General features: G+C 43.6%; 1 long non-coding RNA gene across 1 annotated transcript in view; it reads right to left on the minus strand.

Annotated features, from left to right (window-relative positions):
* Positions 1 to 7,138: 7,138 nt before the first annotated feature.
* LOC126490188 (uncharacterized) overlaps positions 7,139 to 27,799 on the minus strand; it is a 33,132-nt gene continuing 12,471 nt past the window's right edge. The window contains exons 2-3 of the long non-coding RNA XR_007589131.1: positions 23,115 to 23,228; positions 7,139 to 7,258 (exon numbers count right to left, since the gene is read on the minus strand). This is a non-coding gene — a long non-coding RNA (uncharacterized lncRNA). The remainder of the gene's footprint in view (positions 7,259 to 23,114; positions 23,229 to 27,799) is intronic.

Below are 27,799 nucleotides of genomic sequence, written 5' to 3' on the forward strand. Positions count from 1 at the left end.
TGGGTGCGGTGGTGGCACAGCCTTTAATCTTTAATCTTTAAACTTGAGCGGCTGAGGTAGGCAGATCTCTGGGAGTTCAAGATCAGACTGATTTACAGAGCAAGTTCCAGAATAGTCAGGGCTACACAGAGAAACTCTGTCTGGGGGGTGGGGGGGGGTGAGATGGTTATTGTCTCTCTGTAGCTCGTCTTAGTAGCAAGTTAAGTGGTACCATGTATATCATGTATTGAAGGCTGCCATAGCCTTGCTGCTCTGTGCACTTTATAACGTGGTATTTGGGTAAGCGTAGGACCACATGCATGACAAAACTGAGGCATAATAATGTCACAGAGCAGCGCTTCTCACTATGAAAACAGGGTTGGCATTTCACGATCATTCGTTCTCTTAAACTATTGAAAACTTAAGAGACATCCAAAGAGTCCAGCTGCCATCAGTCCCTAAACAAATGGTGGGATGCACAGCTCAACGTCCCCAGGGGTGTGCACTGCAGGGGCCTCCTTGACCTCAGTGGTTAATGGCTACCCTGTCTCATCTCCAGGATGGGACAGAAGACCTCTGCTGTCGTCCACTGACCATTTAAAATCGTGTGATTCGGTATTTAATCTACGTGACCCACTTTACGGGCAAGGCCACATTTGAGGTAGGTTCTACCATGATTCCCATTTTATTTGTGTAGAAACCAGAGCAAGTGGGCTCACTACGTAGCTCCCAGTTTGGACAGAAAACTAACCTAATCCAGTTCGTAGAAAGGCTTTACAAAGCAATCCATGTGTCAACTATGCCACCGCCTAACATCCTTCTCAGCCAAAAGAACTATCTTCCTTTGCTTTGAGCTCTGCGTTGCCCTGAGATTTATCTAGAAAGATGAGGTGAACTGTACTAAAGCCAAGGTCATGGCCTGGATTTGTCATCTCCTCCAAGATCTCTAGATCCAGACCAGATGAGCCCCAGTAAAGGAAGATGCAAAGCTCCACAACGCCCCTACTTTCTGTCTGGAAATGGAACTCCCATCCTGCATTGCACTTGATAGGCAGTTGGGAGACATCCAGCTAATTCCTAGCCTCATCCAGCACCTTCTGGGGAGTCGAGTTCAGTTCTCCGTTCCTTTTTACAGGTTACCACATCTCACCAGTTCCCACACTTTTCATTTTCTGAATACCATTTGATTATAATTAATGCAAAACCTCTTAATTTAACACAAAACCTCTGGAACCATGTATCTTGAATCTGTACTGACTGTTCCATCAACCTCTGGGCTACTTGTGGTTCTTCAGATATAATTACAGCTTTCTCTTCTCTCGGGTATTCTAACACCTACAAACGGTTTGAGACACCCCCTCAGAATGTGCTTTGGACAGGGGTAAAACTGGGAGCGGATGTGATTAGGGGACTTCTGGGGTTAGTTTATATGCAAATACCGATTGGGAATTTCTTTTGCCATGAAGCTTTCACTTCTGAACTTAGTGTAACAAGGGGAAAAAGTCTTCCTTGTGTCAGTGGAAGCAAAAAAATAAAATAAAATAAAATAAAATAAAATAAAATAAAATAAAATAAAGGGAAAATAGCATGCTTTGTAACCGAACCCCTAAGTTTGGATTTCTAAGGTGCTGTGGGCCGTTGGCCCTTGGATTGCTCAGCCGACAGGGGAAGTCATGTGGAGGAATCGAGGGTCACAGCCTCCACTAATCCTCATCCTCGGTGTAGCAACCCCCAGTGGATGTGGAACTGAATTGGTCTCCAAGGCTTTGCACGACATTTGGTCTCACCAGATGAACTCTCGCAGACACATCTGCACTGCTGTGTTTTAGGACAACTGGAAATGAAACAAAACCTAAGTCTCATTCGTACATGCTTGTTTTTATTTGATATCCCAAAATTTGCATCTGGCAGGAAGTGTATTCTAGTTGTTAAAATTGATTAATGTCGTGGGTTCTAGTCTCCTACACTATTGCCAAATAATAATTATCCGAGGCCTTTGATGCTTTCATTTGAACAAAAGGAGCCCGTTTTCCCCAGCGAGTACTAATGCCTGGCATCGTTTGTATGTATGCAAGTTAACATTTGAAATGAAAATCCCAGCAGTGCACAGCCCACTGCGCTGTCAGCGTGGAGACACAAGCTAAAATAAGTGGGCTTCCCTGGGTTTCATTTCGTCAGCAAGGGAAAATAGGAAAGAACTGTTCTCTAAAGAGCGTGTGTGAGAGCAAAGAGCCTGGTGGCCGGCTTACTGTTGAAGAATTCGAGTACCCAATGTGCCGACTGGTCACTCCCCAGTTTCTAACCCGGTAACTGGCAGACATCCTCTCGATGGAACTCTCCCCAGCAGAATGTGAACGAAACACGATTACCAATTCATGACAATGGGGTCAGATGCAGGGCCACACCTGGGCTCAGCCCAAGGTTCACATGGGCACAGTCCTGCCTGGAGAGGACCCATGTTTCCTAGAGACCTGAAGAGGAGCCAGCAATGAAAGGCCCTGTCCTGCCCTCCTCCCTAGCATCTGGCAGACACATTAATCAAGCAGACAATCTTGACCAATAAGAATGCTCAGGCAGCGTTCTACCATCCTCCACAGCAGCGCACATGGCAGACATCTAATCAGCCAGAAATCTTGCCCAATAAGAATCTTTCTCAACATAGCATTCCAGGCATACTGCTAATCAGCTGAGTTTGGCACAAATCCTATTTGTCTATGCAGCCTTAAGACAAAGATGACCTATTCGTTTAAGACAGCGCGGTTGGAGGCCATGGGGCACAGGAGAAAATGCATGGGCCCATGGTCACAGGATTTCCAATCTCAGCTTTGGCGGTAAGCTGGCTGTGTGAGTCTGGACAAGTTACTTAATCTCTCTCTGTCTTGGTTTGCTCTGTGTTTAAGAAGGGCTGTAACATCCAATGGGATTACTGTGGAGAATAAATAAAATAACGTGTCCCAGACAGGCAGTGTGATGACTGGAATTTAGTATGTGTTTAACAAATGCTAATTCTTTCTTTGTCCAGCATTAATCATATAAGGAGTTGTGTATCTCATACCAAACTCCAAGTTCTCTCCCTGGGCTCTTCTTCCAGTCAGCCTTTCCAGTGCGCGCCCCTTCAGCGTGTGTGGACTGAAGTCCTCAACTAACCAAAACCAAGAGAAGAGCAGAACTATTGCAAACATTTGGGTAGGTCGAAGGATTAAAGACAGACTAGGAAGTGCCTACCCTGTCAACATGAGCAGACAGTTCTCAGTCACGCACAAATGGTCCGCGTGTTAGGTGGATTAAATACCTCCTCCACGCACAGCAGTCTCGGTTCATGACTGACACACCAGGATGCTATCCCCTGGCAAGCCAAGCGGAATTGGTGTATAAGCATCGACCTTATAAGAGTGAGTGTTAACCCTACTGTGACCAACACAGCCACCCATCACATGATTAACCCCCAGAGTGTGTGCACACATGTCACCAAAGCAAAATGCAGGAACAATAGACCCACGCAGCTTCACCATTCCCTTGGGTGCCCCCCCTTTTTTGCCAAGCCTTCACTTGTGGTCCGGTAACCATGGGGTCATTTGCTCAGCAACCAGCTTATTGCTCGGCTTCCTTCCTACGGAACAAGTAGTGCTGCCCACAACCTGCACCGCCACCCCCCAAGCCCCTCCCCATCAGTGGCCTGATCCCAGTGCAGATACAAGCTCTCACTGAATCCTGTAGCTTAGAAAATTGAAGAATCAACAAAGAGAGGAGACTGCAACCTTGATCTCCTTCCAAAGAGCAGCACGGCTGTTTGGGCTGGTCAGCCAGGAGCCATGAATGCAACGCTGACCAGTGTCGAGATTAAAGCCGTGAATGACTTGGCTTGAGCTTTTGTGAGAGAGCCGAATTGTGTAGCACAGCGATGTTTACAGGTTTATAGATCTGCCTGGGGCACCCGACACCCTTGACTATGATTTATTATTACAGGACAGAGATTATCTCAGACTGGGCTGGAAATGGATCTTGGCAGAGTTATTTAACTCAGCGGATGCAATGTGTGAGAGTTGATGGCCTTGTTTCTCAATTTGTCAGTTGTAAAGGGAGTCCCCGAGGCTCAATTGCAGACCCAGGATTGTTTACATAGCCCGGCAATAATACATCACATGTGGCAAAATATTACAAATTCATTTTTATGCTGATGATACGGCTCATGCATAAGAGCGGCTAACGTGCTTGTCCTTTCGTTTGAAATTGCAGCAGTCTCTAAAGGCACAAAGGGCCTTTTGTGCTTTGAACCATAAAGAAGAGAAAGTATATGACAGCTTCGAGAAGGACTAATGAAGGGTTTGATCTGGCTCGGCTGCCATCTGTAAAGCAGGCCTATTATAGCAGTTATGGCCATTATGATGCCATGCCATCTGAAGGTATCTGGCAAGATCGTCTCAGACCGTTGTTATCATTATTATTGTTTGGGAAGCCATTTCCCATGGCTTCCCATTTTGCTGGTCACATTTAGGCGATGGGAAAGGAATAGCAGGAGAAGTAATTTCCATCTGGTGTTCGGTTCAAATGCCCGGCACCAGCTTCACAGAGATGACGGTTTAGCATGTGTATTAAATACACAAGTATGCTATGTTTAAAATGTGGAGGCTGCTTTCAGCAATCACTGAATAAATCAACTCGTTATGAGTCACAACAAATTGCCTGCACTCTGTCCCTGAACAATCTTTAGCAGGAAAAAAAAAAATCTTAAACAGCTTATTTTAGAGAACTCAAAAGTGCCCCCAAAGTGGTAGAAGCTGCATCAAGTTTCCAAATGTGGACTCGGAGAACGCGAATCCTAGGCAGATTTCTCAAGTAAGAATAGAGCCTTCAAAATAAGATTTCATGCTCTGTGACACTCACAAATCAACAAAATAAACATATAAAACATCGACTTCCTTGGGAATTCAGTGTTTTAAATGAACATTTACAAAGGGAAAGGCCTGAGCAGTAGAAATGGCTTTTTTTTTCCAGATATTTCTTCAGCCCCACAAAACTGTATCTTTCTCCACACTAAAAGATGGCCAGTGGCTGCCTTTCCACGGGTAATTTGCATTTAATTGTGTTTGTGTAAGCCATACATTCCTACATTCCACTCCCAAAGCAGAAAAATGAACCCTAGACATTACAACAATTTGAAACCCCTACAGTCCATTGCCCTCAAAGAAAGATTCCCAGAAAAGTTTTATTGCAACCTCTGTTTATTTTGGGGATCTTTCTAACACACACTAAGCTATTTAGAAGGAGGTAGGAGAGACTGAAAGATGCAAACATAGCGCCTCCAGGTAGCACTGTCATGGCAGGGGTTAGCCGGAGAAGGAAAAGTAGGCTCTGATGCAGGGCCTTGGCTGAAGTCTGCTTGGCAATTGCTCCTGCGCACCGAGGAGACAAAGGACAGTGACAAGAGCTCATCATCTCTAGGGTTGAGGTAGGAAAATAGCTCTTGACTTTCTGAATGGGTGGGCAAGCTTAAGAAAGCTATTTGCCCCAGTGTAGCCTCACTGCTGTCTGCTGTGATTTGAGAGTGTCCTTCCAAGTTAATGCCTGGCATTAACACCCCCGCCATCTCTTTCCACAGAGAGGTGAACTCTGGCCTTACCAACAGGTTGAGTCATTACAGAAGGGGGTGTTATGAAAGCAAGTCTGGTCCCTCTCCCACTCTCTTCCCCTTCTGCCTTCTGCCATGAGATGCTCAACACACTGGACCTTGACAGATGTGACACCAGGCCCTTGGACTTCCAGAGGCTGCTGTCCACAAAACAGGCCAAGACAAAAAACAGTGGAGATTTTTCAAAGAGTAAGATTGGCTTCGCAGCTGGCACAGCATGGCTAAGACAAGACTGCCTTGCAGGGTGGCTAAGGATATGGTAGAAAATGGATGGACAGGGTCTTATTGCAATTGTTCTTCCACTCGTGTCAGTAGGCCCTGATGTTTTTGGATTCGTGGAGATGACAAGCAAAAGAGCAGTTATTCTGTTCTGTGGTGGGGCTGAAAATCAAACTGAACCAACCTTGGGGTGGGAGAATACAATCTTGCTGAGATTTGATCAAGGCTCTCCAAGGGAAGTAAAGCTTGAATTAAGTTTCCAGAACAGATGACAACCTAACCAGGCAACAGAACGGCTCACAGTGTGACCAGGCAAAGGGCTGAGTCTGTGGTGTACCCGACAGACAGCCTGGTGCAGTTCTTCCAGGCACATGGACAAAAGAGTTGGGCTACCTGCAATCATCTTCTATGTCCTCAAGGCTGCGGTCTGGGCTGCAGAATACGCAAGAATCCCTTACATTTTCCAAGCAAACCAAATGCTGGAGTCCGAGCCATAAGTAAGAAAGCCACCTGCAGACAGGAAGCTGTGCCTTACAGCCTTAACTGCTGGGCATTTGGGAAGCCCCAGGGCTTAGTCTGTATAGAGTGAACCAGAATCTATGCAGGAGCCCTTGGAAATCTTACTGCACCAAAGGACTCAACTCTAGAAGATTTCTGGGGTCAGAGGTTTAACACTTTTAGCCTGCTTTAATTGTGAATTTTTGGGCATAATTGCTAATTTCATTAATTTTTCTTTCCCCTTTTCCTCCTTCTATTACCTGAGACTTTGTCTTTATGCTGTACCTCTATTCCTTGTGCCGTAAATGACAATAAGAAGCAGCACCCATTGATCTCACATGCTTAATCTGACAAGGATCTACATTCATCTTTAACTGACCATTTACTCCTTCGCGACAAGTTCTTCTTACGGTCTCTCTGGCAGTGCCTGTGCATTGCTTTCCTTTCCTTCCCTCTGAGTTTCTCTCTCTTCCTCCTCTCCTTTCCCTACCTTGCTTCTCTTCTATCTGGCCCTGTTTGGATTTGTTTTCATTAACGTCTAGGAAGACAAATGGTGAGAGAGAAGGGACCATGGTGAGAGGTGCCCCACAGGCAGAGGCTACAAAAAGACCCAACATTCTCTCTCCCTTTGGATACACCTAGCCCCTCTTTGCCCCTGCTGTCCTTGAAGCTACCCTCAAAGACAACCTAAGTCCCACTACCATTCTGCCACTGCCACCAGTGATTGACCTGGCCAACTTCTTAAAAATACACTAAGGAAGAAAGGAAAGGTTGGAATTCCTCAAAGAACATTCAGAGAAGGAGTGGAGACTCACCTTCAGCGAACAGTGAGTCACCCCCTTCCCAGGCTGCAGCTTTATGCAGAACACACAGAAGTTGCTTTAGTGAAGTTTCCTTCTGAGGTCATAGCTGTCAGGCCTGCATGTTTGGAATCTGGTGAGTGACAGAAATCAAGAAAAACAAAGTTAATTCCTTGGTACTGCTCTGCCCCTAATACAAGGGTTTGAACATTGTTCCAGCCTGTATACAGATGCTCAGAGAACAACAGAATTAGAGGAAACTGGCCCATGTATTTCCAGGATATGTTCCCGGGCCTTCCCAAGCCAAGGCCCAGAGTAAGGCAAGTAAAGCTGAGGTACTCTACTTGGTTGTCTTACCAGAGCAGAATGCTATTCTGAGAAAGAATGGAGCCCAGCTCCTGAGCTCTAGGCTACTGAAGACATATTAAAGCAATCCAGGTACCTGCTTCGAGGGCAGATTTCTCAGACATGCCCAAAGGCTCTGCTTCTAGGGTGTGAAGGCCAGGAGCCTCTGTGGTTTGCCAAAGACTCCAGCAGATTCTGATGTGGGCAGTGACGGCTGGCCATTTGGAAACACTGCCTGGATTAGACACTGAGATGTCTTTGTGCACAGTTCTTGCTTTAGTGTCATTGTGGGTTTCCTTTCTCACTCTTCTAGGGCAGCTTCTTACCTAGGATGTGGTTTACAACCTGACTGCAGCTCTAACCTGGCCCATGACATCTAACCTTTCTCTAAGGAAAAGAAGGCAGCGCTGCCTTTCTGACTCCACACTCCAGCATGCTCCTGTGTGCCAGCTCCGTGGGAAGCCCCACTCTGCAAGGGAAGCAGCCAGCCTGCACTATGCCTTCGAGATCGTGTGTAGCTGGCCAAACCAGGGGTGAGTTGTTCTGCCAAGTAAACCTGCCATAATGGCTGCTTGGCGCAGAAGACACAAGCAGCTAAGCCGCTGTCAAAGACTGCTCAGAGGGAGCTGTCACCAGGATTTGTCCTGGATTTGTCCTGGAGCCCCTCTAGTTCAGGATGAGAGGCTGTCGTGCTGAGCTTTCTAAAGCTTTGGGTATTGTTCCTTTGCTGAACTCTCCAGCTTCTGTGGTTGTTTTAGGGTTTGGAGGCATATGCTTGAGTCCTGAGAGGGGATGTGCTAAAAGAAGCAGCTAAGATGGAGAAAGAGGTGAAGGAAGGCAGGTAGTGGAAGTGTGCTCACACACATTTCCTCCACTGGGAGTAGCCGTAGGCACAGGAGAGCCTTCAGAATCAGCAACAAGTTCTGCTTAGTAGCCCCACGATGGGAAGGAAATTAAGAATGAGTTACATTGGAACCAAGGCTTAAAGATTAAATTGGAACTTTTCTACCCAGCCAAATCTTGCAAACCTTTCTCCAGAATCTAGCTCCATGAGTCTACCTGACCCTACCCACTATGCAACCTCCCTAACCTTCCAGAGCCAGCATGGGTACCATCTAATCAGATGACCCCAGCCTGCACTGGAACCAACCTCCAGGCATCTGATAGGGCCCACCCTGCCTGTCACCAACACCCAGGCCCCTTCCACACCACATCCAACCATTCCATCCAGCAAGATCTTCTACACTCCAGGCTTGGGTCAGGAAGACACAGTACGTGCACCTGCCCGGTCCCCTTTGTCCCCCTGACTTCATTCCACCCAAGTCATTCCCAACTTCTAGGGCCAACCCACATTTACATCCTCTCTTTTGCTCCAACCTTCTCTGTTCACACGGACACAGAACTAACAAAAGAAGTCCACATGCCCAGATCTCATGGCAAAAATACCAACAATATGGAAGATTATACCAGTATCTCCCTTCCCAAATCCACCAGTCCTGTGGAATAGTTCACCAGTGAGAACTACCTCAATGAACCCCAGGACATGGAATTGAAAAGAACAATCTTTTTTTAAATTGATTTTTACTGAGCTCTATATTTTTCTCTGTTCCCCTCCCTGCTTGTCCCCTCCCCTTCAACCCTCCTGAAAAGAACAATCTTGAACTTCATTGACGAATTCATGAAGTCTAAAGAATACATAAATAAACAGCCCAATGAAATTATATTTATAAAACTGAAGCTCTAAAACATCAAAGAAAAACAAACACTCAAATATTGATGCTAGAGAGATGACTCAGTCATTGAGAACACTTCCTAGTCTTGCAGACCTGGGCTTGGTTCCTAGTACCTGCAGAAGGCTGCTCACAGTTGCCTCTAACTTTATCTAGCTTCATAGCATCTGATGCCTCTGGACACCAGAGTCACCTGCACTCATGCACACACACACACACACACACACACACACACACACACACACACGCATGCTTGCACGTGCCAGGGAAGGGATAAAAATAAATCTTTAAAAGACAGTAAAGGGGAATCACAGGGTCCAAGTGATCTGAAGAGGGAAATGGGGAAAGGATGTTCTAATTAGGAAGAGGGGAGACAAGTACAAAAGGAGGAGAGAAAGTAAACTAGTGGTAAGAATGTCTGAAAAGTCATAGTGAGGTGGTTTATAAATATGCATGCATAGTTTAAATGAAATGTTCTCATCTGGGCTGACAATGCTCCTGCCAAAGAGCATCTAACAGAAAAAACAAAAAAAAAAAAAAAAAAAAAAAAAAAAAAAAAAAAAAAAAAAAAAAAAAAGAACTAAGAAACTTTCAAACACTATAGCCTCCTGCTACTGCCCTTGGTTGCCCCCCAGAGGTGGAAGTTGAGTCTCTATTACTGAAGACACCATGCACTTCAGGAACAGGGCCCAGAGGCCCCTGAGCCGGAACTGACTTGAATACCTCCTCCCAGGGGACTAGTTTACATGGTGCCAGAAGGTGCCATGCAACCTTCCAACACTGGGAAGCAACCATCTGTCCTACCCACCTATGGTGCCTATGAACCCAAATAGAGCCAGCATGGCTTGATAACACTAAGGGCATAGCAGTGGCATGAGTCCTTTGGCAGTAACCAATGGCTCTCTAACTGGACTGAAGACCCAACCATCAAGAAGGAAACCATGCATGATACTGGAAACCCAGCCAACCGCCCAGGGCTAGTGAAGCCATGGATCTTGAAGGAGAACCTACCACTGCCACTTCACTAAAACAGAATAAATACTCAACTACTTTCTAAATATTTATCCTCATGCCCACAAACAAATGTAGTCTCACCCCTCATCAAGAAAACTTCTTTTTGCAACATATGGAAGCAATTAAAGAATACCACAGCTAATCAAAATACATAATTGTGGAGCCAAGTCCTAAATGACAAGTCTACAGTGCAGCTCCTGCAACTAAGGCTCAGAGATCTAATGGAAAGTGAGGCAGAAGCATTGGAAAAGCTAGAGGAAACTTGCTGGGAGATTACATGTATAAACGTCAGAAATTACGCACATACAATCTCATCAACATGACTGTCTAAACATGGATGAACAAGGGCAATGGCAGTAGACACACTAACCTTGATTGGACAAGAGCACAGGAGATCTCAATCCTATACAAAGAGCTACAGACACCTACGGAATGCTGAAAGAGGGAGAAATAAATTCCTCGGGGAAGAGCACACCACTGGTTATCAAATCCCAAATTTTCAGCCCTGAAAATATACATATAAGTAACTCACAGCTTGAGCTGTGTGTGTGTGCATGCGCATGCATGTCAGAGTGCACACATATACACACATACATCATTACTAAAAAAGAGGGCAGGATTTGAAAGAGAGCAAGGGGGTAAATGGGATGGTTGGGTGTGAATTAGTTATAATCTCAAAACATTTTTAGATTTTTTTTAAATCAGGGTTAAAAAAAACTGCACTGACCTTATCACTTGGCAATACAGCCTATGTTGGTGTCTCCTCTGCGTCTCCAATTTTCATAATGCCTTAGATCATGCAAGAAGATAACAACAGAAAGGAAAAATATTATGAAAAGGGGGAGAGTGAGACGGTGACCAAACACCTAGATAGACCCGAAGGACTCCGTAATTGTTGGGAATTTATGGATACCACCATTTTGGTTCATATGGTGAGGTATATTGACCAAGACAGTGGTAAAGTCATATGACCATCTTCCTCTTGATGAGATCAGCAACTAAGAATGCCAACATGATTGATCACCTTTTGCTTCTGGTGAGCTCAGGTCCATGATCAAATGGGCCCTTCCCCATCAAGACATAAGTTCCTGTGGCATGTGTGCAGCTGGCAGATTCAATGTGTACAGTTACCCAGTTTTCTTTTTAAAAAAATATTTTAAACCCTGAGATGTGTAGGAGGAGAAAGTACATGTGGTGTTTAGTCCTGGAAAAAGACAAAGAAATCAAAACAGAGGAAGAAACACGTGGCATTGTTGTGATTTTTTTATTCTACAAGAGCAAGTCCTGGAGATCAGTGAGTATGTAAATCCTGAATAAGAACATCAGGACTGGAGAGATGGCTCAGTGGTTATCAGCACTGATCGTGCTTACAAAAGGCTCAGATTTGGTTCCCAGCACCCACATGGTGCCTCCCAACCACCTGGAACCGAGTTCCAGGGGACCTGTTGTCTTCTGACCCCCACCAGCACCAGCATCATACGCCTGTGAGGTGTACATACATACACACAGGAAGGCATTTATACACATCATAAAAATCAATAAACCTTGGCATGAAGAGTTGGCTCAGTAGTTTAGATCACTCATTGCTCTTGCTGGAGGAGGTGTGTTCAGTTCCCAGCACCCACATGCAGCTAACAGCCACCAGTAACTCCAGTCCCAAAGGATCTAACACTGTCTTATGAACTTTATGACTCTCAGACACACACATGGTACACAAACATTTAAGCAGACAGAACAAAAAATTAATTAATTAATAAAATATATAAAAATAAAATAAATCGTAAGAACAAAAAATTTTCAATCTAATGCATTCTGGGTAGGAGGGTATATATCTTTAAGTCCCTACATCCAGGAGGTCAAGGCAGGCAGATCTCTGAGTTCAAGGCCAGCCTGATCTACGTAGTTTCAGGTCAGGCAGGACTACACAGTGAAATCCTATCTAAGAAATAAAGTATAATGGATAACAAAAATGTCAGCCGTATTTTAATATCTGTCTTTGCCCATGACTTTGCAACTTCGCTGCTTAAATTTGAATTTGTCCATATTTGTCCTTAGAGCTTGCTTGGTCAACGAATCACGAGTAACCACAATGCATCAGAACTCTAAAAGGTGATCTTGTACTGGCTTTCCCCGTTAGGTATAGTATAGCCACTTTTTTGGGCCTGCCCCTAGAGAGCCCTACTGAAAGGTGGTAGCCAGACTGAAGGGTGACCACCATACTGGATGACATATGACTGACTCCTCCTACAGCAGCCAGCAAAGGAAGCTGTCAGCTGACTGCAGAGACTGACTCCCTACTTCCTGAGCAGAGCTAACTAATCAAACATGCTACTCTTAAAAACTTCTACATGTTATAGACAGAGGCCATATTTGTTCTGTTACTATAAGGTTGTGTTAGATTCTTTTCTCACAGCTGTGACGTAACAACGGTTTGCTCTGGCTCACAGTTTGAGAGTCCATATCACTACGACAGAGAAATCGCCGTGACAGAACTCTGAGGCAGTTTGGTCATATCGCAAATACATTGGAGACACATGGAGGAAGGTAAAGGCTTATTCCCTGCTTTCTCTTCTTCTTAGGTCCAGGGCCCCAGCACATGGAGTGCTACCACTTACACTTGGAGTAAGTGTCCCCCACCTCAGCTAACACAGCCTGGATGCTTTCTTACAGATGTACCCACAGGATCATCTCCGGGGTAATTCCATATCCTCTTGACAATATCAGCCCACACAAAAGTCACTTATCTGCTAAGGCAAGTACTAAATGCGATGTGTGCTGAGCACTGTGTTAGACAGACTCTTAATATTGAAAAATGCATGTGTCAACCATTATTTTTACCTTAACTCACAGAAAGAATTGCTGGAAAGAAGAAATACATGCAGCATGCAATTACATCTTACATGTAATTACCTCTCTCTCTTTTTCTTTTTTCTTTTTTGAGCCAAGGTCTCAAAATGCTGTCCATTGAGGACACAAACTTGGATTTAAGGAGTTCTCTGCCTCAGTCTCCCAAATACCTTGCAAGCCAGGTAAATGCCACATCATCCAACTTTCTAAGCTTTCACAATTGGTGTGTGTGTGTGTGTGTGTGTGCATGTGTATATATGTGTGTGTATGTGCGTGCATGTATGTATGTGTGTACATGTGTGTATGTTCGTGTGTGTGTGTGTGTGTGTGTGTGGTCTTCCAGTTATAAATTGCTTGGAACTCAGACTCATGTCTACTGAGTTATACCTCCAACCTTGATTTCATTTTTAAAATATTTCTGAGACGGGGGCCTGGAGGAATGCTCAGCAGTCAACAGAGCTTGCTGCCCTTGCAGAAGACCTGGGTTCTGAACCCAGTGGCCAGAAGGTGGCTCATGGCCATCCTCTACTTCAGCTCCAGGAGTTCCAATCCCCTCTTCCAGATAATGCTCACATGTTATATATATATACATATATATATGCGTGTGGGTATTTATATATACATATATATGTATATATGCAGATGAAACATTCACACATGTGAATGAAACATATGTGCATATGTGATATACATATATGCACACATACACAAAACATTCATACACATAAAATGAAAATAAATAAATCTTTAAAAAAATAAAGTAAATATTTTTGTGAACTATTTTAGGGGCCAGCAGATGACCCAGTTGAGCAAGGTGCTTGTCACTAAGCCTGACAACCTTAGCTCAGTCCCACATGGGGTATGTGGAGGAAGCAGAAAACCAGTTCCCACAAGCTGTCTTCAGAGCTCAGCTCATCGAGGCACACCTTCCCTCAGTAACAGATGAATGGAATGTAAAAAGCATTCTGGAAATTCCCCAATTCTGTTTCACAGTCCTCGAGTGACTCTCAACCACAGTCTGAGAAGCATGGCGGCAGCACTGAGCAGTCCCAGCAAGTCTTTGCGGAATTAATTGTCATGTAGGAGAATTTAGCACACTCGTGGCTACAGAACATGTGGCATCCACACAGGTCATCCAGACCCTGGACGACCTCATCCCTCTACCATCTGTCCTCACCTTTACTAGGTCAGCTGGACAACCTCATCCCTCTACTAGGTCAGTTGGATAACCTCATCCCTCTACTAGGCCAGTTGGACAACCTCATCCCTCTACTAGGTCAGTTGGACAACCTCATCCCTCTACTAGGTCAGCTGGACAACCTCATCCCTCTACCCTCCAATAGTGGGGTCTGGGGTGTGAAGACATGAAGTGTGGAAGCTTGCTGGCCACCAGCCTAGGCAATGGGTGAGCTTCATGTTCAGTGAGAGATTCCACCTCCAAAGGGAAAAAAAGGCATAGAGGAAGACCTCTGACCTGCACAGTCACACATGGGTGTGACCATGAGTCGCCATGTCCAGCCATATATCCTACCGTTGCCATGAGTACCTTTCTTTAAGTAACTGCTGTTTCTGAAAATACCAGTGTCTTCCCCCACTCCAAAGGTTTTTGCTTGTTTCTGTGTGTGTATTGCATGCCACTGTGTTTGTGCATGTGTGAGCAGGTGCCTGCAGAGACCAGATGGAGGTACCAGGTCCTCTGCGAAAGCATCAAATGCTCTTAACTAGTGAGGCATCTCTCCAACCCCGTAAGTATATGTTTTTAATTGTAGGGGAAAGAGGGCAACATCTTTCTTCACTCATTGCTAGGACCCCATTAAAAAAAGACAAAATACCAAGCAAAAGACAAAACAAATTTACTGAACAAGGTCACATTCAGAAAGAGGGATGACAGATATTATCACAGCAATTTTAAAAGATAAAAGATTTAATCCATAACTGCAGTGGACTGAGCTATGAACCACAATGTCAACTTTTTTATTTTATAGTAGAAAACAGACATTTCCACAGTTCCAATATTTCATTGTGCACAAAATATGTTTTCCTCATTCTCAGGACCAAGTATGAAATAGTCCTCTGTGAATTTTGCTGGATGACGAACTTGACTAGTCTGAAAAGATACCCCCTAGGCTGTAGAGTGTTGACCTAGCATGCACAAGGTCCTGAGTTCTATCTCCATGCATAAACCCAACGTGATGATCCATGCTTGTAATCTTAACACTTGGAATACAGAAACAGGAGGGTCAGAAGTTCAAAGTTATCCTCAGCTACACAGTTAGCAGGAGACCAACTTCAGCCATGTTAGCCTCTGTCACAGAAAACAATTTAAATGGGGCTGGAGAGACAGTTCCATGCTTAAGATTGTGTATTTCTCATATGGAAGACCTAAGTTCAGTTACAAGTCTCAGCTGAACTTGTATTGGTTATTGGGTAGCTAATAACTTCCTGGAACTACAGCTCCAAGGTATCTGGTGACCCCTTCTGGCCTCTATAGGCACCCAGACACACACACACATACACAGAGACAGACAGACAGACACACACACACACATACACACACAAACACACATAAAACAATGCAGTAAATCCAAAATAGAAAACTTTTCCTAAAGTCTCCAAATGATCTAATTATAATCTCCAAAATAAAAATATATATACATACACACATACATATATATTTATACATACATACATAGGCATGTGTGTGTTTTAAAATGGTTTGGATAGTCATAAGAACAAATGCTATTTAGTTTTCAAAGCCTTTCTCCTAAAAAATAATCCTCAATACAAGTCCAGGAATTTCAAACATTAGCTTATCATTCATAGTTTGTATAAAATGTGTATGTTTGAAGCTACTTTATAGTGTACGCCAATCCAAACCAAGCAGGAAATATATTACCTATATTAGTGAACCTCAAAAAAATATTTGACATAAAAAGGATCACTCTTAAGAGGTGAGGGGCTGGCAAAGGACAGGATGGCCCAGAGGGTAAAGGCACTTTCTGCTGTGCCTGGCACACCTGAACTCGATCCTCAGCATCCACAGACCCACACGGTAGAAAGGAACACTAACTTCCACAGGTTGTTTCCTGACCTTCACATGTGTGCCCCCACGTATACTCTCATACACAACACACTTAGTAAATAAAATATTAAATAGAAAAATTCAGAAACAAAACACCTTGTGCATTTAAAGTTGCACATAACTGTAAGTAGATGATGCAGTTGTATACCCCGGGTTTGTCCCACTCAGGACGGGAGCCACTGTCATGTTCACTGCCCTGTGCTGCAAATGTCCCTCATCTCATGTTCACTTATCTCAGTTATCACGGCTGATAACCGGGCCATAACTGGGCCATACACAGTGCTTCCAGTGCTAGCTACAGCTTCAGGCATCTTCTGGGAGATGTGGGACATAGGGCTATGCATAAAGGTGGACGATAGTAAAGGGACTGGTGTAGAATTTCCAGAGGGGGCCCTCCAGGGTTGAGAACGTGTGATGTTAGAAAACTGTTCTCCTTTACTCTGGGGAGATTCGGGTGCCTCACGATGGGCGATGCTGGCTTGATCCAGAGCTGCCCAGTTGCTAATTTTATTTTGGGAAGACAGAAGTGTATATGAACACGACGTGTAAGTAGAAACATGGTTATGAACTCAGGACTGGACAGTTAGCAAACAAAATCAGGTATGAGGGATGGGTAATGGGAACAAATGCCAATGAGGGAGTTGGCCCAGGTTGCCAATTCCAAAAGGAGCAAAAGCAAATGGAGTATGGACGAGTTGAGAGACCAAGAGGCCAAGCTGGAGAGCAGGATTTTTGTCTGTATGGAGAAGGAAGTGCCCGTGGGAGGGAGCTGCTGAAGCCTGATTGGAGGAAAATGTGGCTATCGAAAAGCTAAGAGAGCTGCTTAGTTCCTTGCGAGCCATTCCACTGGGAAACAGCTAGAGTGCAGTGAGATGTATGGAAAACTCTACCACAATCAAAACAGAGGTGGTGGCATCGAATTAAACACCCGTGTGGAGATACCAAGCACATCCATCCTTGCCCAGAGCAGGAACCTGCATCCTTTGGTAGGAGCTCCAGGCTGTCTGCTCTCCTCCTTCCTCGTGCTTAGCTGTGAGGGCACAGCAGTTCCTAGAGCTGCACACCCCCATGCAGCTCGCCAGGGAAGCACAAAAGCAGGGGTTGGGGATTTTGGTTTTTGTTTCGTTTTTGGAAAAGGACAAAAGAAGAATTATCAAATTCTTATAACAGCATTTCCTGAAGGGTAGTTTACAGGATACTGGTTCCCCAAGGAAACACTCTGCAAACTCCAAGGAAGGGAATTCTGTGGCTTAATAGCATTGAAGAGTCCGGAACAAGAGGAAATGGCTTTCGGGCTGTAGGATTTCTCCGGTCTTTGGTGTCCAGCTGTGCATTGTCACCCTTGCTAGGCAGCTCTGTTATACACACTTGTCCTCAACCAAAGAGATGGGAGAGTGGATCTAACAGAACAAAAGCTGGCTCTTTTCAGAAGGAAGATTTTGATCCGTAAGGACCCTTACATCAGAAACCCTGCCCCCCAGGGACATTGCCCTAATCCTGAGGGACTGTTCCTCAAGCAAGTGGTTTTAGAGGCCCAGCAGCAGCAGGCCTGGCTGTCCCTCCACCTGTGTCACCGCTGCATGAAAACCCCCGAGTCTTTGGCAATGTTCCCTCCACCAGTGGAGGCTACAGGCTCCCACTCCTGAGCTCCTGCTATCTGGGACCTGGATAGCTGATTTCCAGGAATGCATCAGAGCAAAGTCTGTCTGCTGGGATCAAATAAGAGATTCTGATTGATCTGGTCTGTTTGCAAAAGATGGTGAGAGACGGCTGTGCTGAGCATGAAAAGAGTCTTCAGAAGGCCTACTAAGGACTGATGGGACAGTGTGGGAGGGGAGGCATGGACAGGTATGGACCCAGTAATGTTTCAAGCCTGCATATTCATAGACCTTGATTGTAGTTGACTGATAGGGCCTCAGATGTAAGGGACCAAGAAAACCTGGGTTTGGACAGCAGGGATGCGAGGGCTATGCTGTCACTCTGGATACCAAATGGCATTCCACAGAAAACAAGAAGCGCTATTATTCAAACTCTTACGCATGAGCACAGTTGTAGCTGACTACCAACAGGCTCTTAGCAAGGGCAGTTCAGATTTACATAGCCTCCAAAGGCAACACTGTCTGAGCTTGCTCTGAATCACATTCACTGAGAGCAGTGATGCTACAGTGTTCACATCTCAACCCCAACTCAAACTGAACCTCACCCCTGCCTAAGAGCCAGATTCCCATGACTAAGACCACTGTGGAGCACAGGCCTCAGAATACAGAGATGCACTTTGAGTTTGGTCACGTGTGGCTCAATGGGAGAGCATTGTTTAGCACTCGCGAGGCTTGAGGCCCTAAGTCCAATCCTAAGTAAGCATTTTAGGCTTGAATCTTTTTTGGAAGAATTCCAGAGCCAAGACCAGGAGTAGTCTCTATCAGTCCAAAGTGGAGGGACCAATGCCATTCTAAGAAAAGAAGGAAAGAGAGCAAGCCCTAGCCTTGGGGTGCTCACTAACAACCTCAAAATACCAACTGGATTTATAGTAGTCGTCCATGCCAGGGCCTGGACCTCTCCTTAAATACTTGTATGATCCATCTAGATCCATGACTGTAACTAAATGCCCAGGCTGAACCCACAGGTGTGATGTCTCTGGATCCCAGGTGCTCCCACTCTTCCAGATCAAAGCCTTCTCAAGCACCCTGGCAGTCCGGCACCCCTCCTGGGCCTGCCAGCATGGACAGCAGTGAGTTCATGCTCTCTCTTGTCTTGTGTTTCTTTGAATCCTGGGCACACCAGAGTCGCACATGCCTGTGAAGGAAGAGAAGACTGGAAGAGATATGTGGAGTCATGTGCCAGTGATCTCTAATGCCTGCCATGCTAGCCATAGTCCCCTCAAGCCCCCTTCCCCGTGTCTTCCAGTTTCTCGTCACCATCACTGGCTCCCAGAACTTGTAAGAAATATAGTTCCTGCCATTAGACTTTCTGAACAGGTAGAGTGAGGTGCCAAGGAATCTGTGCTCTGAAACCTTTGCTCCAAGATTCTTCTGCACATAGAGTCAGAAGCGCTCTTCTGGTTCCGGCTCCCACTCTCAACCTAAGGGAAGTTACCCTCCCAACAAAGGCTAACCACACACTTGCCCTCACCTACTCAGCTCCATGTTCCCTGAGAACTCTGTAGGGAAAAAGGGCAAGTCAAAGAAATACACCCTGACCAGAGCCAAAGAAACACACTTTGACCCTGTAACTAGAGTCAAAGAAAATACACACGTTAGCCCTAGAATCAGAGCTGGTGGAAGAAACATGTCCTGGCCCCGAAATTAGAACCATACAGCTAAAAAGGGTCAGTGAAAGAAACATACTTTGGCTTTGAAACCAGAGCCAAATCTGCCCCTAACCATCAAAGCAGAAAGCCAACCTGAGCAGGAAAGCAAACCAATCCCTGAGCAGAAAACCAACCAATCCCTGAAAATGAGATCTAGCCAATCTAAGCTCAAGGGACTGAAATCTGACCAATTCCCACCATGTAAACCTTCGCCCTGCAAAAACTCCGCCCCTAAGAAGCCCTATACTAGCTCTGCACCTGTTCTGTTTGCTGCTGCCTCCTTCCACCCTGGCAGAGGCAGACACTCTCCTGGATTCTTCCCTCCCAATATATCTCTTGAATGGGGTTTGGGTGAAGACCTTCTTTTGCCAGAGCAGAGACAGAGCCTGGGTGGAACAGAGTAGAACAGGGCTGTAACATTTTCCTGGGATACCTTGGTCTAGCAAAGAAGGATTGTTACACTGCCAGGGACTGGGGCAGGGGTGAGGAAACTGTTACATTGGGGAAGCCTTTCCCTAGAGCAGGGCTGTAGGCCGCTATGCTTACTCTGACCTGTGGTATTCCTTGGCTCCTGAGTGCCAGAATAATTTCCCATCCAAGCTGTCACGCTTACACACTGAAAATTCCCTTTGTGCTCAGCTCCATGGTCCCCAAGGACCCAGAAGATTTTCTTTGCACTCAGCTCTGTGCTGTCCACAGAGAACAAGCAGACCTGATGCCTTCTCCAGCATACAGCTGCCTTACGAGCGCGTAATGGACACTCCCAGGTGCTAACAAGACGTTCTCTGTTCCGCTCCACGTGCCCATTCTGTGAAGCAATCAGATTGATTTCCTTCTTCTTCTACCTCCAAACCCACTACCACTACAGCCTCTACCTGTGATGGCGGAGGATACAAAATAATCCCACACTAGTTCAGAATCACATATAATAAAAGCTTATCCATGGAGGGAAGACTTACAGATCGCTGTCCTAGATCACAATCCTGCCTGTGCACTAATAGGGAACAGGAACAGAGTCTAGCAGCCAGAAGTGAGAGCCAGAAGCAAGAAAGTGAGCACAGGCTCTACAGCTGCATTTATAGTACAAGAGACCACATTCAAGTGTGCTGGTATCTTAAAGGCTATTGGCTGAAGGAGCTTCCACAGCTTTTGTTTAAATAGGAGAGTTCCAAACTCAATACAAAACTATATACACTAGGAACAGATATCAAGTATAAGATTAGAATTACAACCAGCATAAACAATATTAAGCAAGGAACATATGCTAAATGTTTTCATAAGCATTCTATCCTAAAGAGTCTAAGCCTTGTATTGAAAATGGCTTGGCTAGACCATAAGAGGACAGTAACTACGAGTAACTAATCTTCAACCCAATCAAAGGCCTGAGAAGGGAGATAATATTACTTGAGTAGGCAGGAAGTGCAATCAAGTAGCTTCTAAAACATGCAGTAGATGACAGAGACAACTGACTATCTGAGCAATCACACAAAGTCTCATTTGCAATGTTGAAGCAACCAACTTTGGCTAAGTCCTAGAGTAACTGACAGACCATTTTCAGTGGCAGTAAGTTTTTCAAAGCCATCTTACCCTGTCTTGGCAAAATTTGACAGTCTTTTTTTTTTCTTGACTTCTGCTTGTCCAATCCGGACTTTGTGCACTATGTCAGTGGTTGAGGCATGGGTAGTTTCTTGCCCAAAGGCCAGTTATGCCAAGAAGACAAGCTCCAAGTGGAGTGTCTTTGGTGCTCACCAATCTCTTGGGAATAGATAGGTGCTGCCAGGAGCAATCATGTGTCACATCAACAGAATACTAAGTTATGTAAATGCCATATTCTACATCTCTTTGAAGTGATTGAAGGTTACCTATCTATGCAGAATACAATTTCTATGTACCTAAAGAACCTCATTAGTCTGATTAAAAGTATAACAAACATGAATGACTATTGACTTAGTACTTAATACCTATATAACATAAAGATTAAGACTTCATAACGGAATATTAAACAATCTTTAAACAACTGTTCAGTAAAGGAGGACACTAACATCAAAATATAAAAAATCTATAAATATCTTGATCAGAGGTAGAAATATAGAATGAAATATGATAAATATATCCTAAAATTGTATCAATATACAAAATGTCTTGAAGAGAGGTAGAAATATGCATGCAAACAATACAACAAAACAACTTTGCATAGGTCTACAAATGTTGTAAACAGAAGTAACAAATATAATTTGAATTTGTACCAATATACAAGAAACTATACCAGTGTAAATTGACCATAAATAATAGCTCACAAGTATTCACTCTATTACTCACGATTATTATGAGTGTGAATAAGTTAACACTAAATTACCTATCATCCAATTTAATCTTCCCTTTTTTCTTTTTTTTTTTGAGAAATCTAGGCCTACATAGTTTCCACCCCAACCCCAACCCCAACCCTATGCGAGTAATAATCAACCCCTAAATGGTGTCCCTAACCATGAGGACAAACTTTGTTGGGAATTTTTTAGAATTGCTTCTTGCTGTCGTGGGGGCAATGTTTTTCCTATGGGATCCTGTAAAAGAAAAATGATGATTAAGTTTCAAGATTGCTGTTCTGTACAATGACAAATGGCCTCTGAGTAGTCGATAGGGTCTCTTTGGAGTTCTGTCCAGAACACTGTAAGAAGCTACACCACTTCCACAGCTGGTACCCAAAAGCCAGTCCCATAGTAGCACTTTCAGCATCATGACGTCGTACCAACCAAGTGGAGTTGCTGTTGTGGGGCCCCATCTTCTTCTTGGATTACTTCAAAGATTACTACAGAAAAATCTACTATTCGTTGTGGAAAACTTAAGCATTATTCATATAGACATATATTCAATGAAAGATATGATATAAACAAAATGGGCATAGAGAAAAGTAAAATATTTCCTTAAAATCTGTCTTCTTTTTGTCCATACCAGATGTCTCCTGACATGAGACAGAAATTCTGAACTTAATTTTTCTTTTAACAGCATGCTTGGATTTAAAGAAGGATAACCATTGCCCAACTCCAAAGCCAGCTCTTATGTTGAAGTAAAGATGTATACGTGCCCAAATAATCAAATTTTACCATGAAGATAACACAGCATCATAAGGCAGATTTATCTTTTCTTGTGGATTCCTTCTGGATAGCTATATTTTTATGGTGTATGAGGTCCTTCTGTATCTGTGTTGCTTTCATTGGTTATTAAAGAAGCTGCCTTGGCCTAGTTGATAGGGCAGAATTCAGGTAGGTGGGGAAGACAGAACAGAATTCTGGGAAGGGCAGTGTGGCAAACACCATGAAACTCCTGCCCGAGATAGACATAAGTTAGAATCTTTCCTGGTAAGCCGCGACCTCATGGTAATAATACACAAACTACTAGATGTGAGAGTTATATCCAGATGTGAGAGTTAGCCAATAAGAGGCTAGAGCTAATGGGCCAGGCAGTGTTTTTAATTAATACAATTTCTATGTGGTTATTTCGGGTATAAGCTAGCTGGGTGGCTGGGACCAAGAGCAGGCCCTTTCTCCCTACTACATTTTTATCTCTATGCATCTAGATGTCCAAGGTCTCTCCACTCTTTGAAGATGAATGTTTTACTGCAAAACAAGAACAGAACCCTGCCCCAACACTTTTGAGGTTTTCTTACCATCTGTATGATTGTCACCTCTGTGGATGAGCCATCTTTTCTCTTTCTCAAGAGATTTCTCTTTTTCAAACTGAATCTTTATCAATTTTGATGGTATCCATAACTTTTCTTCTCCTGTAGAAACAAAAGAGAAACCCCTTCCTCAATGTGGCACATCTCCTGTTTTCCATTGTGAGGTCAGCACATCCTTGAAATATACTGGCTGTTTTAATTCAGAAGATTTTTTTTATTATCCAATGTCTATCTGCTGCTGTTGTTCTTTTCTCATTAGCATTAAGAAAATTCAAGTTTAATAAAGCATTATGCAATCCTTTTCTGGGGGTACTTTCCATTCCTTTCTGTTTGTTTAGCATATCCTTTATAGTACGATTTGATTTTTCTATAACTGCCTGAGCTGTAGGATTGTTTGGCATACCTGTAATATGCTTTATATTATAATAAGCAAAAAACTGTTTCATTTTTTTAGACACATATGCTGAAAGATTTTCTTTCTTTAATTGTGCAAATATACCCATGATGGCCATAACTTGTAATAAATGCATGATTACTGAATCAGCCTTTCCTGAGCACAAGGCAGTTGCCAATTGAAAACCTGAATAAGTGTCAATGGTGTGGTGTACATATTTTAATTTTTAAAATTCTATAAAGTGGAACACATCCATCTGCCAGATCTCATCCTTTGAGTACTCTTTTGGTTAATCCCTGCTGGTAATCGTGTTTGGTTATAGAAAAAACAAGTAGGACACCTCTTTAGTCTCCTTAGCTTGTTGCAATGTAATAGAAAACTCTTTCTTCAAACCTTTACTATAGACATGATGTTTCTTATGAAATTCTGAGGACTTCAGCACACTTCCAACCAGTTATATGTCAATTTCTGCATTATCTTGTGCTAGAGGACCTGGCAGGCTTGTATGGGATCAGATGTGTGTTATGTATATGGGACAAAGCCTGTTCTTGATTATATCTTAAACCTGTATGAATAATGAAGTCAATTCTGTATCATCTGGTATAAATTCAGCAGTTTCAATATGCAAAACAATCCGTTCTGCATATTGTAAAACAGCAACTATATTGAGAGGTTCTTTAAAATCCCTTAGTACCATAAGAATAGCATATAATTCTGCCTTTTGGACAGAATTATAAAGGCTTTGTTCTACCTTACTTAATTCTTCTGATTATCCAGAATAGTATGGTTTTCTACAGGAGGCACTAGATTGTTTAGTTTTCTGGGTGAGACATGTTCTCCACAGTGACTGGGAATGACTAGGCCTTGTTTGACATCTGGGCCTACAAGAGGCCCCCTAAGGAGTTTCCCAATGGAATTGGGTATCCTTGTCTGTCTCTTGTTGACCTAAATTCATTAATCAAATGTCGGCCTTTGCCATACCTCCTACATATCCCAGAAGGCTGAGTCCTCCTATTCTTGCCATTCCTAGAGGAGACATTATTCCTAGGAATTCCTTGTCTACAGTCCCTTCTTAGATGTCCTATTCTTCCACAATTAGAACATTTGGCATTTTGGTGTCTCCTCATACCATTGGAAATTGCTTCTTCTACCCAAGCTTCAGTACTATAGTCAAATGTTTCAAAATTCATTGTATGCAAGATCCATTCATCTATGAGTGCTGATATAACCTTTAAAGCCCCAAGGATCTTCTTACATTCTACGTTGGCATTTTCCTTTTGCTCCTCATTTGGACCTTGGGAGATCAGTCCAGTGCTCCAATGTGGGTCTCTGTCTCTATCTCCATCCATCGCCAAATGAAGGTTTTATGGTGATATGCAAGATATTCATTAGTATGGCTATAGGATCGGGCCATTTCAGGCTCTCTCTCCTCAGCTGCACAAGGACCTAGCTGGGGACATCTCTCTGGACCCCTGGGAACACCTCTAGTGTGGCGGTTTCTCAGAAAATTTGGGATCATCCTACCCCAGGACCCAGCAATACTACTCTTGGGAATATACCCAAGAGATGCCCTATCATACTACAAAAGTATTTGTTCAACTATGTTCATAGCAGCATTATTTGTAATAGCCAGAACCTGGAAACAACCTAGATGCCCCTCAATAGAAAAATGGATAAAGAAAGTGTGGCACATATACACATTAGAGTACTACTCAGCAGTAAAAAACAATGACATCTAGAATTTTGCATGCAAATGGATAGAAATAGAAAACACTATCCTGAATGAGATAACCCAGACTCAAAATTATGAATATGGTATGTACTCACTCATTAGTGGATTCTAGCCATAAACAAAGGACATTGAGCCTATAGTTCGTGATCCTAGAGAACCTAAGTAATAAGGTGAACCCAAAGAAAAACATATATAGATCCTCCTGGAAACTTAAAGAAGACAAGATCACCAGGCAATCCTCGTTAGTATAATGGTGAAAAAAAAAAGATTGCCAGGCAAAAGTTGGGAGCATGGGGGTAGGGGTGAGGTGAGGAGAAGGGAAGAGGGGGAGAGAGAAGGGAGAAGGTGAGGGTTGGGGAGAACTTGGGAGAGTGGAATGGTTGAGATGGAGGAAGGACGAATATGGAGCAGGGAAAAGGATATCTTAATTAAGGGAGCCATTTTGGGATTGGCAAGAGGCTTGGCTCTAGAGGGGTTCCCAGGTGTTCATGGAGATATCCCCAGCAGGACCCCGGGCAGTGGAGGAGAGGGTGCCTGAACTGTCTTTGTCCCATAGTCAGACTGATGACTATCTTGAATATCACCATAGAACCTTCATCGGGCGACAGATGGAGATAGAGACAAAGATCCACATTGGAGCACTGGACTAAACTCTTAAAATCCAGTTGAAGAGCAGAAGGAGGGAGAAGATGAGCAAGGAATTCAGGACCTTGTGGGGTTGGTCCACCCACTGAGACAGTGTGCCTGATCTAATGGGAGTTCACCAAAGCTAGCTGGACTGGGACTGATGGAGCATGGGATCAAACTGGACTCTCTGATGTGGCTGACAATTGGGGCAGATTGAGAAGACAATGATAGTGGTGCTGGGATTTGTTTCTACTGCAAGTACTGGCTTTTTGGGATCCTTGTCTGTTTGAATGCACACCTTCCTAAGTCTGGATGGAGTGGGGAAGGCCTTAGACTTCCCACAGGACAGGGTACCCTGCTCTTTCTTAGGACTGCAGGGGGAGGGGGAAGGGGGAGGGGAAGTGGAGAGGGAGGAATGGGAGGAGTGGAGAGGGGGGAATTGAAAGAGCAGAGGAAGTTTTGAATGGTATTATTTATAAAGCAATAAAAAATAAAATAAATAAGAAAAAGAAAGAAGCGCTTATACAATCTTCATCAATGGAGAATTGATATCCTTGGTTTTCAAAGAGTCACTGTATAAAGAAATTCACTGATAACAACACATTGTCAAGTATTGCTCCGAACTACAGGTCAAGGTAATCTCCTGGACCCAAGCTAAAACATTCTCTCTGGTCCTGCCCACTCCAGTCTGAGATTGGGGAGACCCAGCCCACACACTGATTCCTTCTGGTTTATTTGAGAGGCTAGGTCCATTCATAGAAGACCAGAATCAACCTTTCCCCTCTCCAAATTCCAGGCCCTTCTCAGGACCTACTCCTAGATATTGTTGTCCTACCTCTGTTGAGTTCCCAGAGAAGAAATTCTAAATCAGTTTAATGTTCTTTTATTCCCAGGGGCTCATGACTTTCTTCAGTTCCTATTGCAGTAGAAGAAGTAAGGCAATGGTCAGCTGGACATGACTTTCCACATTGTGAGCCTTTCCTCTAAAATTCCACATGGAAAATATCACGTGACAAAGCTTAGCTCCCACAGTCCACCATGCTTCATTCAAAAGCTTATACTGCCTAGCATGGCTTACGGTGTCTATGATATTCATATACGCACACAACACAAAGGTCACTGATGTTGGTGTGGACGTGGAGGAATTGAAACTCTATGCATCACTAGCAGGGATATATCATTGCACTCGCTGTGGGAAAGATGGAAGGTCTTTGAAAGAACAAAGCATAGAATTCTCATTTGATATATCAATGCCACTTCTGGGCACAGATACAATATAACTAAAATCAGAGTTTCAAAGTATAACTTGCATTGCCTTGTTCACATCAGCCAAGAAAAGAAGAACATGGACAGAAGAATGAATAAATGTTATACATGCATGCAAATATCCCACTGTAAAAATAAAATTCTGACAGAAACATCACAACTTGGTTTGGTAAGTGTTCTGCCACTGAACTAAATCCCCAGCCAACACCACAACTTGGATGAACCCTGAATAATTGTGGGAAATGGATATGGCCAGATATAAAAGAAGAAGTAGTATATGATTCTATTTATACAAAACACCTAGAGTAGCCGAATGTGTAGAAACAGCAAGTGAAATGTTGGCTCTGTGTAGATGACAATGAGAAATTATTATTTGCTAGAATACAGATTTATATGTCTAAGTGGATGGTAGTAATGGTTACACAATATAAATGTTCTTGATGTACAGGGCTGAGAACTCTAAAATGACCAAAATGATAGATAGATAGATAGATAGATAGATAGATAGATAGATAGATAGATAGATAGACGATAGATGTCATATATATATATGTGTGTGTGTGTGTGTGTATACATATAAATATCTTCAAATACCAAAGATCAGAAGATAATCCCAGAAGTATTAACATCCTTTTATACCAAACCGAGACTTTC

This window comes from Alexandromys fortis, unplaced genomic scaffold (assembly GCF_014885135.2).
Source record: "Alexandromys fortis isolate MF-2015 unplaced genomic scaffold, M_Fortis_MF-2015_v1.1 scaffold_204, whole genome shotgun sequence".
In the NCBI taxonomy this organism is placed as follows: Eukaryota; Metazoa; Chordata; class Mammalia; order Rodentia; family Cricetidae; genus Alexandromys; species Alexandromys fortis.